Raw genomic sequence first — 10,145 nt, 5'->3', positions numbered from 1 at the left:
AAGTTAGAGAGGTTTATATACATTATCCCTACTTCCTGCTTTGGCAAATTCTGATTGTGCAAGTAAATCTGTCAACAAGGTTTGCAACCAGATTTGTCATAATCCCAGCAGTCTCAAATCTCATTGCTGGTTGTCTAACTGAACTTCTGACATTATCTTGTGATTCTCCACATAGCTTTTAAAAATAAATTAGTATTTGAAATTTAGCTACTGTACATTTCTTCTTTGGAGCTCATATACTGGTACAATTTATCCACATTTTTGCCAGTCGCTACTTTGACAATTCTTAACCAAACTATGCTTATTCCACCCTTAGAGTTTTCAGGATTACCTCTTTCTGTAAGAGTAAATCTAAATTTATCATTTTTGTGAACTCTGGAGCATACAGTGTTTTCTTACAGAGATTTAAGATATTCATTAGTAAATGAATATTCATTTAAGTATTCATTAGTAATCATTATTACTTTGGAGAGTAACTTCAACTTTGTAAATGCTAGGTCACAGTGTCTTTCAAAACACAACGGAAAAAGACCCCATAACTCATTGGTATTTCTATAGTCTCCTGATATTAACGTTTATTTTCTGGCTGTATGAAATCAACATAACATTGATCTATGGTACATACTAAATTGTCATCATTTGATTCTATTCATCTATGAAAGGCTTTAGTTAATCATTCTAAGCTTGTTTCCACATCTCAGGAAGGAAAAGGGTTAAACGAATGATTTCAGGTTTTCTGTGTCTCTAAAATGTAAGGACTTCAAGTACTGAGTTTTTATAAATGAGGAAGTGAAGGTAATAAATCACAAGTAGCACGTATGCAGCACTGGCAGGCACTGCTGGCTGCTCCCAGGAGCCTATATAGATTGCACAATGTGGTACATAATTCAATAATTTTGGTTCATTTTTCATGTTTATACTAACTTTATTGGGTTATATGAAAAAACATACTAGAACAGATCTACCAGTGCCTGATCAATAGTCACATCATTTAATGACAGTTTATAAATATGTTAAATAATTAAGTATCACTCTAAATGTTCATTATAAGAGTTTAGAACTCAGCATAATTTTACCACACCAGAAACTCCAGAACACACTGCTAACCACTCAGCTGCAATGTCTTTCACTAAACCCTAAAAGGTATTTTACTCTATGTGTATGTGAAATGGGGACTCTTAATAAGCTGAATCAGCCATCTGGATAAAATCACCTTCGTTTCACCGTCATTGCAAATATTTTCCTGTGGAGAACGTGTTTCATGGGCAAGACCACATCCGGAAGCACCTAGAGCCCATTCTCTTCTCTACTTAATGATGTAGAATATTGTTAAGAGCTTGGGATTTATGGTCTGGGTTAAATTTATGGGTTAAACTTCTACACAAATGTGTATTAGGAAATTATTTTTTGTCCATAAGTTTTCACATGTATAGATAGAAAAATAACATTTTATTTAATTATGATGAGAAAATATGTGTAAATTGCATGCCATGTGGTACAAATATTTAAGTGTTACTTCCCTCTCATTTTATGTACTTCTTTTCCTCTATGTTTGGACAAAATTGCCCCTAACCCTTTAACTTATGAGATTGCACTTAATTTTTTTGTGAGAGATGATTTGATGAAGAGATAGGTACTTCTGTGAGAGATTACCATGAGAAGTAGATAGAAAATGGTATAAAAAAGGGAACTATATTTTTGACTCAACAGTTAATGTAATTATTCTGATTTTATATTCATAGTTATGACTTGACAACAAAAAATGTCCCTCACCATCTGGTTCTACAAGGATGACGTCACTATCCAGTGCAGTCACTGACCTTCAACACACCCTGGAAGGGAGTTCAGGGTGGAGATCAGGAAAGAGGCCCTCCGGCTCTGGGAAAAACTGACAGAACAGGTTTGCAGATAGGTAGACACCGTCAGGAGAAACTGTATGAGCTGACTTTCTTGCATCTTCTGATAGCTAGAAAAGCGCTAAAATCACTAACGGAGACACCTGCTCCTCGTGACCAGCAGCACCTTCTACTGGGATGTGTACTTGACGGCATGTACCCCCTTCCCCAGAATCACATACAGACTGACCTCCCCCTTAGCTGTATTTGAGAGGCTGGATCCTGGGCTACGGTCCTCATAAGTCCTCCAATAAAACGGAACGCGCAGCTCTCTTGTGTGTCTGTTTTCAGTCAACAGTCTAAATGATCACTGAGTACACCGTGGGATGGAAGGTATATTGCTTGTCAAATATTAGTACCCCTATTATTAAGTTACACAAGTATAAAAAAGTGTGTGGATCCCTTGGGTCACAAAATACCACACATATATATATTGGACTAACCGATTGACCTTCATCTTCCACAATGGTCGTTTGCAACCACCTTTGTTCCCTCACGTCTCATAATTTGTCTTGCTCTGTATTTATATCCATCATGGTCAGTGTTGGTCTTTTATGACCCATCCTTCCCAATTTTATCAATGAGTATCTGCCAGCTTATCGTTGTTTGTATATCTAAACTTGATGTCCAAAGGGCAAATCATTTGTTCCTGTGTACATATTTTAATAAATTCCAATGATCCTAATGGACTTTGTAATTGAGTATTTCAGTGACCATTGCTTTTAATCAGTACATCCTGTTTAGGGAATGTTGCTTTTCTTACTGCTTAAAATTAATCTTCTCTTCCTGGGTTTGAACGAGTACCCTCTAACCAGGTTGGCTATAAGACCAGTACACTCTGACTAGGTTGGCTATAACATGAATACGCAAAGCACAGCTTCCTCCTTTCCTAACCAGCCTTCCTCTCAGACACAGTAGCAACTGGATGGTGCCTTTTTGGCATCTGTGTTTTGATCACTCAAAACTAACTAGTTACTACAAAGGTAAATAGCATCCCTACCGTATAGTGGTCCTCTCATGGCCCAGCTTTCTATGACTTTGAATTCCTAGCTGCCAACCACCTATAGCTTAGTGGATAAGAGCATAGTCTTTAGAAAGTGTCAGGTCTGGGAGATTCTTTTAGCTTCAAATTTCCAGTCTGTAAAATATGGGTTTTCATCTCATAGGTTTGCTTTGATGATTGAAAAGTATAATGCACACAAAACTTAAAACAATACCTGGCATGTGATACTCAATACATGGAATTAACATTTTTATTATTATCTTCTTTTTCATTCCTTTTCAAAGGAATTTTATTGAGATATAATTGACATACAATATATTATTATGTTCTGCAAGGCCTGCTATTTGCTGAGCACATACAATGTTTCCATAAATGCATTTTGTTTGAATGAATTGCTAATGCAGGAGCATTTATCTTTTCCGCCTTTTAGATGTCATAGGAAAGAATCATATGATTTAATCTGAAGTTCAAGTGTTCAATAGAAAAGGGCCATTTCTATTAGACACAGTCAGGGTGACCTTTAGTAAAATGATTGATCACCTCTGTAACCTCACCAAGAAATTGAGGGGCATAGGCCTAGATGCATTTTAGCACTAGCATTCATTTTTCTAAACCCTCACAAATAAATTGTATGCTTATAAATGAGTTGTTTTGTTGAATGATTCTTTAACACAATAATTTAATTTAGAGACATTAATTTCCAGGAAAAGAAGAGCTTGTGTGCCAATTTATTTGCATTGCTTTCTCATTTCCTCAGTCTCCACAGTTAATTCTCCAATTTCTTCTTTTTCTCATTAAAATATATTTGATATATGATTGTGTCAATTTGAAGTGTACAAGATGTTAATTTGATATGTTTGTATATTATAATATGATTGTTATAGTGCAGTAATTAGGACTTCTACCATGTTATATAATTATATTTTCTTTTCAGTGGTCATAATAATGAAGCCTTGTCTTTTAGCAAGTTTGATGCTTATCATAGAACGTTGTCGTCTGTGTTCACTATACTGTGTATAGATCTCTAGGGCGTCTTTACAACTCATTGTAAGTTTGTACCCTTAAAAACAACATCTGTCCCATCTCTCCACCTTCTCTTCCCTGGTAACCACCATCTTACCCTCTGTTATTATTGGTCTGGCTTTTTTAGATTTCACATGTAAATGATATCATACATACTTGTTTTTCTTTGTCTGACTGAGCGTAATGTGCTCAAGGTCCATCCATGTTGTCGCAAATGAAAGGATGTCCTTTTTCATGGCTGAATAATATTCCACATATATATTATGCGTAATATATATACATCTCCAATTTCTTCTTGTACTCATACACTTAACTGTGTGAGCAAAATATGTGAATTGTAGGTGACTTATGTCTTCTTTCTTTCAGTGCATGAGCCATTTACACACATGCATATATATGTGTGTGTGTGTGTGTGTGTGTTTGTGTCTTGGGTCAGATTCCTTAAAAACAGAAGCTGAGGTACAGATTACATTGCCTGTGGTTCATTGAGGAAGTGCTCTTCAAGGAAAATTGTAAGGGAGGGAGTGCTGGGAAGGACAAAGAGCTAAGGAAGAATGTGGTCTGCGGTAAAGTTTAGGCTTTCCTGATCAACAGGGGTGGGGCTCTGGACAAGCTTTTCTAAGCGTGAATCAGGCAGTCATTATCACCAGTGGGATGATGAGACTTCCCAGCAAGGTGACCACAGGCAATTCTCCTGAGGAGAAGCGTGGATGTGGACACTTAGTAGCCAACACCCACAGCAGCTGGAGGGCAGGGGCCGCCTCTGGGACAGACTCGGTGTGTGATCTCTCAACAGCATCTAGGGGACTGTATTTGCATTATTATAAGTGCCTGTTATATAGGTGATGTAAAGAACAGTGAAAGCATTTATCCTCTCCGTGGTTCACCTATCTCATCTGAAACAAGAGAGGGCAAACTAAAAAAGCCTTTCCACTCCTAAAATTCTGGTAGTCTCTGTTTTAGAGAAGGAGAAAACAAGATTCTATCTCCTTCCTCTCATTACCTAGATGTATTTATTGGCTATGTCACTGACTTTAGCTAGTTTCTCTCTTAATCTAGTTCTGTTTCCTCAGCTGCAAAACAAAGATAAAAATAACACCTAGTGTTGTGAGCACTAAATATATTTAACGTATGCAAAACACTTTACAACAGTATTTTGCAGGTAGTAGTGTCTCATAAATATCAGCAGTTAGAAATATGTGTAAAGCAGTGAGGTTATAATAAATGGTCTTAAAAGTCCTATTCAGCACTAGATTTTTGATTTTGTAAAACACACTTTAACTATGATGAAATTGTTGTTTATCATTATAAAGCTCATAAAACAAATAACTTAGGAATTACACAGTTCAGTGTCTTACCTGTATTCCCCGTGTTTTTTCCTGCATTTCCTGATATTTTGCTGAACTGGCAACTCTGCAGAAGGGAAGTTAGTAAAGAGGTACCCAAAATTTAGAAGAGGAATTGTTATATCTTGTTAAGCAAGTCTTATCTTTGGTGTTCTCAAATTCAGCGATAATAAATAAAAAAATATGTACAGGACCAAATTTTCACAAGTAGACTTTTTTTTTTCATGGCAGGGACTGATTCCTGTATGTCAATTCTTAAAATTGTAGATGTATAATAGGGCTTTAATACATATTAATGTTTTGTTGAACATTTTCTAAGAAAAAAAGTAGGATCAGTAGAAGACATTGGAACATATTCCCCCCAGTCAAGTACTTCTTAAAACTGCTCAAACTCCTATTATAAAGCCAGAAACTAGCTTCATGGTTACAATTATCATACAGTGCACATTCTGAAAACAATTTGAAGAACAACACAAAAAAATCACTTCAATAAAATAGTGATAAAAACCACTGATAAATAACAAGAGTAAATATTTGGGGTAATTTCTTACAGTCTCTTGTGTTTTATTTATTTATTTGTATACTTATTTATTGACAAAATAGAGTCAACCTTTTCCCTCCCCTCCTCCTCAAAGTTAACATAGTTAATACCTGACCTATTCGGAAGATGATAAAAAGACTGGCATTTTGATAATCATCTACCACTGAATGGTTTTTTAAATGAGTTAAAAAAATAGTAGTTCTCAGGCTGTTCAGAACAAATTTTAAAGATACAGTAACCCATGACTCAAATTTATCTAGTAATAATGGTTGTTATATGCTCTTTGCAGTTCTGCCTTTCAGGCATAGGAGGAAAAAACAGAGAAACTTTAGTTATTAATCTCCCTTTAATGCCCCAAATCGGAAACTAGTTTTGGTATTTTTAGAGAATTACGGTACAGATACAGTAGGAGTTATCCCATAAACACCGGGTCTGAAGAATCTGGTTTATGAGACACATTTCCTGACAAGGAGTAGAGCAGAGGAAGAAGAGCGATGATAAGAATACACAAAATTCAGGTGCCGTAATTGAAGCTGTAAATTAGGGATTCACCATGAGAAAGAGAACCTCACGCATACAAATATATTGTGATTTCTGCTTAATTTCTTAACTGTATTCTTCCTTTGGGTGGCTTGTGTACAGTACCAAAGAAGATTTGTTTAAAGAATGAAGTGAGTGCCTATAAGCCCTTACACCTGAAGCTGTTTTCCTGTGGCTTCTGAACATTAAAAATACCGTAACTTGAAATAACATTCTTAGGGCACACCGCTTTTTCTCTACAGATTGTAGAGAAATTGGAATTTATTATTGTGGTTTTAAAAACATAGCCTTAATTTTCATCTTTTTTTTTTTGTCATCGAAATAATCTAAATGTGTTTTCAAGTGTGCAGGGTATTGTGGCAGTTTGGTTTCCAATGACATTCTTTTACTTCAAAAGGTATACTTGGTTTTTTAAAGAACAAAAACTTTTTAATGCTAAGAAACAATGTAAGACTGTTTATTTTTCAGTCAGTAATAAAAATCTTGGCTTCCATGATGTTCAATACACTAACATGTGGAGGACGATGTATTTGATCACCAGACTTTCACGCGCCGTCTGCACTGCTGGGACAATGCCTGCTGCATTCATTCTTATAACCCCAATACTTAGCATCGTGCGTCTGTGAAGTAGACATTCAATAAACAACTGTTGAATGAATGAGCTGTTTCATTTGTTTGAGGACACAATATTGAGTCATCGTCTATGTCCACTGAATGGATTTAAATCAGATTCACCTAAATTAAAAAATACATTTTTCTTTGCTTCCTTTACTTGTTACAGAGCAGCAGGCACATTAGAGACCACCTCGTCTAAATCTTGGTTACAAATGAAGAAATGGAGCCTAGAATCACAAAATCTAGCAAACCTTGCCAGAGCTCACAGATGTTGCAGAGATTCAAACCAGGTGGACGCCCATCCAAGTGAACAAAGATGCTGCTGTCCTCAGTATCTTCGTGAAACATGGCCACCGCTTACCAAACCAAACATGTACCCACGTCCCCCCAAGGGCTGTGTGGTCTTGTAACACATCAGAGGTCAGATGACTCCATCACCCCCCAGACATGACTTTCATCTTTGCCTCCAAGGTGGCTGCTCCTGCTCCTGTCATCATATATGAATCCTGGAAACCCCGTCCTCAGGCAGGGGAACTTCTTGCTGAGAGTGCCAGCCTACCTTCCCCCAAACCTACAGCCCCAACGTTGCCCTGGAGCCTGAAGGCACGGGTGCACATGGGGCTGCTGACCCCAAAGTCCACCTTAATTTTCATCGTGAAAAAATACTAATGCCTGGGTTCTTCCCACAGAGGTGATGATTTAATTGATCTGAGGTATATCCTGGATAGGATGACTTTTATTTATTTATTTTTAATTTAATTTTATTTTTTGAAATCTCTTTATTGGAATATAATTGCTTTACACTGTTATGCCAGTTTTGGAGGTACACCAAAGTGAATCAGCTGTATTTATACATATATCCCCATATCCCCTCCCTCCTGTGAAGCCCTCCCACCCTTCCTATCCTGGCCCTCTAAGTCATCACCCATCATCGAGTTGATCTCCCTATGTTGTGCAGGAACTTCCCACTAGCTATCTATTTTACATTTGGTAGTGTATATGTGAAATGCTACTCTCTCACTTTATCCCAGCTTCCCCTTTGCCCCCCCCCCCCGTGTCCTCAAGTCTGTTCTCTACCTCTGCATCTTTATTCATGCCCTGTCATTGGCTTCATCAGTACCATTTATTTTTAGATTCCATATATATGTTAGCATATGGTATTTGTTTTTCTCTTCCTGACTTACTTCACTCTGTATGACAGTCTCTAGTCTCATGTATGACATGTCTCTACAAATGACCCAGTCATTCCTTTTTATGGCTGAGTAATATTCCATTGTATATATGCGCCATATCTTCTTTATCCATCCATCTGTTGATGGGCATTTAGGTTGCTTCCATGTCCTGGCTATTGTAAACAGTGCTTCAATGAATATTGTGGCACGTTTCTTTTTGGATTATGGTTTTCTCTGGGTATATGCCCAGTAGTGGGATTACTGGATCATATGGTGGTTCTATTTGTAGTTTTTTAAGGAACCTCCAAACTGTTTTCCATAGTGGCTGTACCAACTTACATTCTCACCAACAGTGCAGGAGGGTTCCCTTTTCTTCGTGCCTGCTCCAGCATTCATTGTTTATAGATTTTTTGATGATGGCCATTCTGACCGGTGTGAGATGATATCTTATTATGGCTCTGACTTGCATATCTCTAATCATTAGTGATGTTGAGCATCTTTTCATGTGTTTGTTAGCCATCTGCATGTCTTCTTTGGAGAAATGTCTATTGAGGTCTTCCACCCATTTGTGGATTGGGTTATTTGCTTTTTTGGTATTAAGCTGCTTGAGCTGCTTGTATATTTTGGAGATTAATCCTTTGTCCGTTGCTTCATTGGCAAAAATTTTCTCCCATTCTGAGGGATGTCTTATTGTCTTGTTTATGTTTTCTTTTGCTGTGCAAAAGATTTAAGTTTCATTAGGTACCATTTGGTTATTCTTGATTTTATTTCCATTATTCTAAGAGGTGGGTCCAAAAAGATCTTGCCTAGATTCATGTCACAGAGTGTTGTGCCTATGTTTTCCTCTAAGTTTTATTGTGTCTGATCTTACTTTTAAGTCATTAACCCATTTTGAGTTTATTTTTGTGTATGGTGTTAGGAAGTGTGCTAATTTCATTTTTTTACATGTTGCTGTCCAATTTTCCCAGCACCACTTATTGAAGAGGCTGTCTTTTTTCCATTGTATATTCGTGCCTCCTTTGTCAAAGATAAGGTGCCCATATGTGTGTGGGTTTATCTCTGGGCTCTCTATTCTGTTCCATTGATCTGTATTTCTGGATTTGGGCCAGTAGCATACTGTCTTGATCACTGTAGCCTTGTATTATAGTTTGAAGTCAAGAAGCCTGATTCTATCAACTCCGTCTTTCCTTCTCCAGGTTGCTTTGGCTATTCGGGGTCTTTTGCGTTTCCATATGAATCATAAAATTTCTTGCTCTAGTTCTGTGAAAAATGCTATTGGTAATTTGATAGGGATTGCGTTGACCCTGTAAATTGCTTTGGGTAGTATAGTCATTTTCACAATGTTGATTCTTCCAATCCAGGAACATGGTATATCCCTCCATCTGTTTGTATCGTCTTTGCTTTCTTTCATCAGTGTCTTATACTTTTCTGCATACAGGTCTTTTGCCTCCTTAGGCAGGTTTATTTCTAGGTATTTTATTCTTTTTGTTGCAATGGTAAAGGGCATTGTCAAAAGCTTTTTCTGCACCTATTGAGATGATCATATGGTTTTTATCCTTCAATTTGTTGATATGATATATCACATGGATTGATTTGTGTATATTGAAGAATCCTTGCCTTCCAGGGATAAACCCCACTTGATCATGGTGCATGATCTTTTTAATGTGCTTTTGGATTCTGTTCACTAGTATTTTGTTGAGGATCTTTGCATCTATATTCATCAGTGATATTGACCTGTCATTTTCTTTTTTTGTGACATCTTTGCCTGGTTCTGGTATCAGGGTGATGGTGGCCTCATAGAATGAGTTCGGGAGTGTTCCTCCTTCTGCTATAATTTGAAAGAGTTTGAGAAGGATAGGTGTAAGCTCTTCTCAAAATGTTTGACAGAATTTGCCTGTGAAGTCATCTGGCCCTGGGCTTTTGTTTGTTGGGAGATTTTTAATCACAGTCCCAATTTCTGTACTTGTGATCGGTGTGTTCATATTTTCTATTTCTTCCTGGTTCAGTCTT

The sequence above is a fragment of the Hippopotamus amphibius genome, chromosome 11 (assembly GCF_030028045.1).
Source record: "Hippopotamus amphibius kiboko isolate mHipAmp2 chromosome 11, mHipAmp2.hap2, whole genome shotgun sequence".
Classification (NCBI taxonomy): domain Eukaryota; kingdom Metazoa; phylum Chordata; class Mammalia; order Artiodactyla; family Hippopotamidae; genus Hippopotamus; species Hippopotamus amphibius.
Note: the sequence above shows the minus strand (reverse complement) of the source record.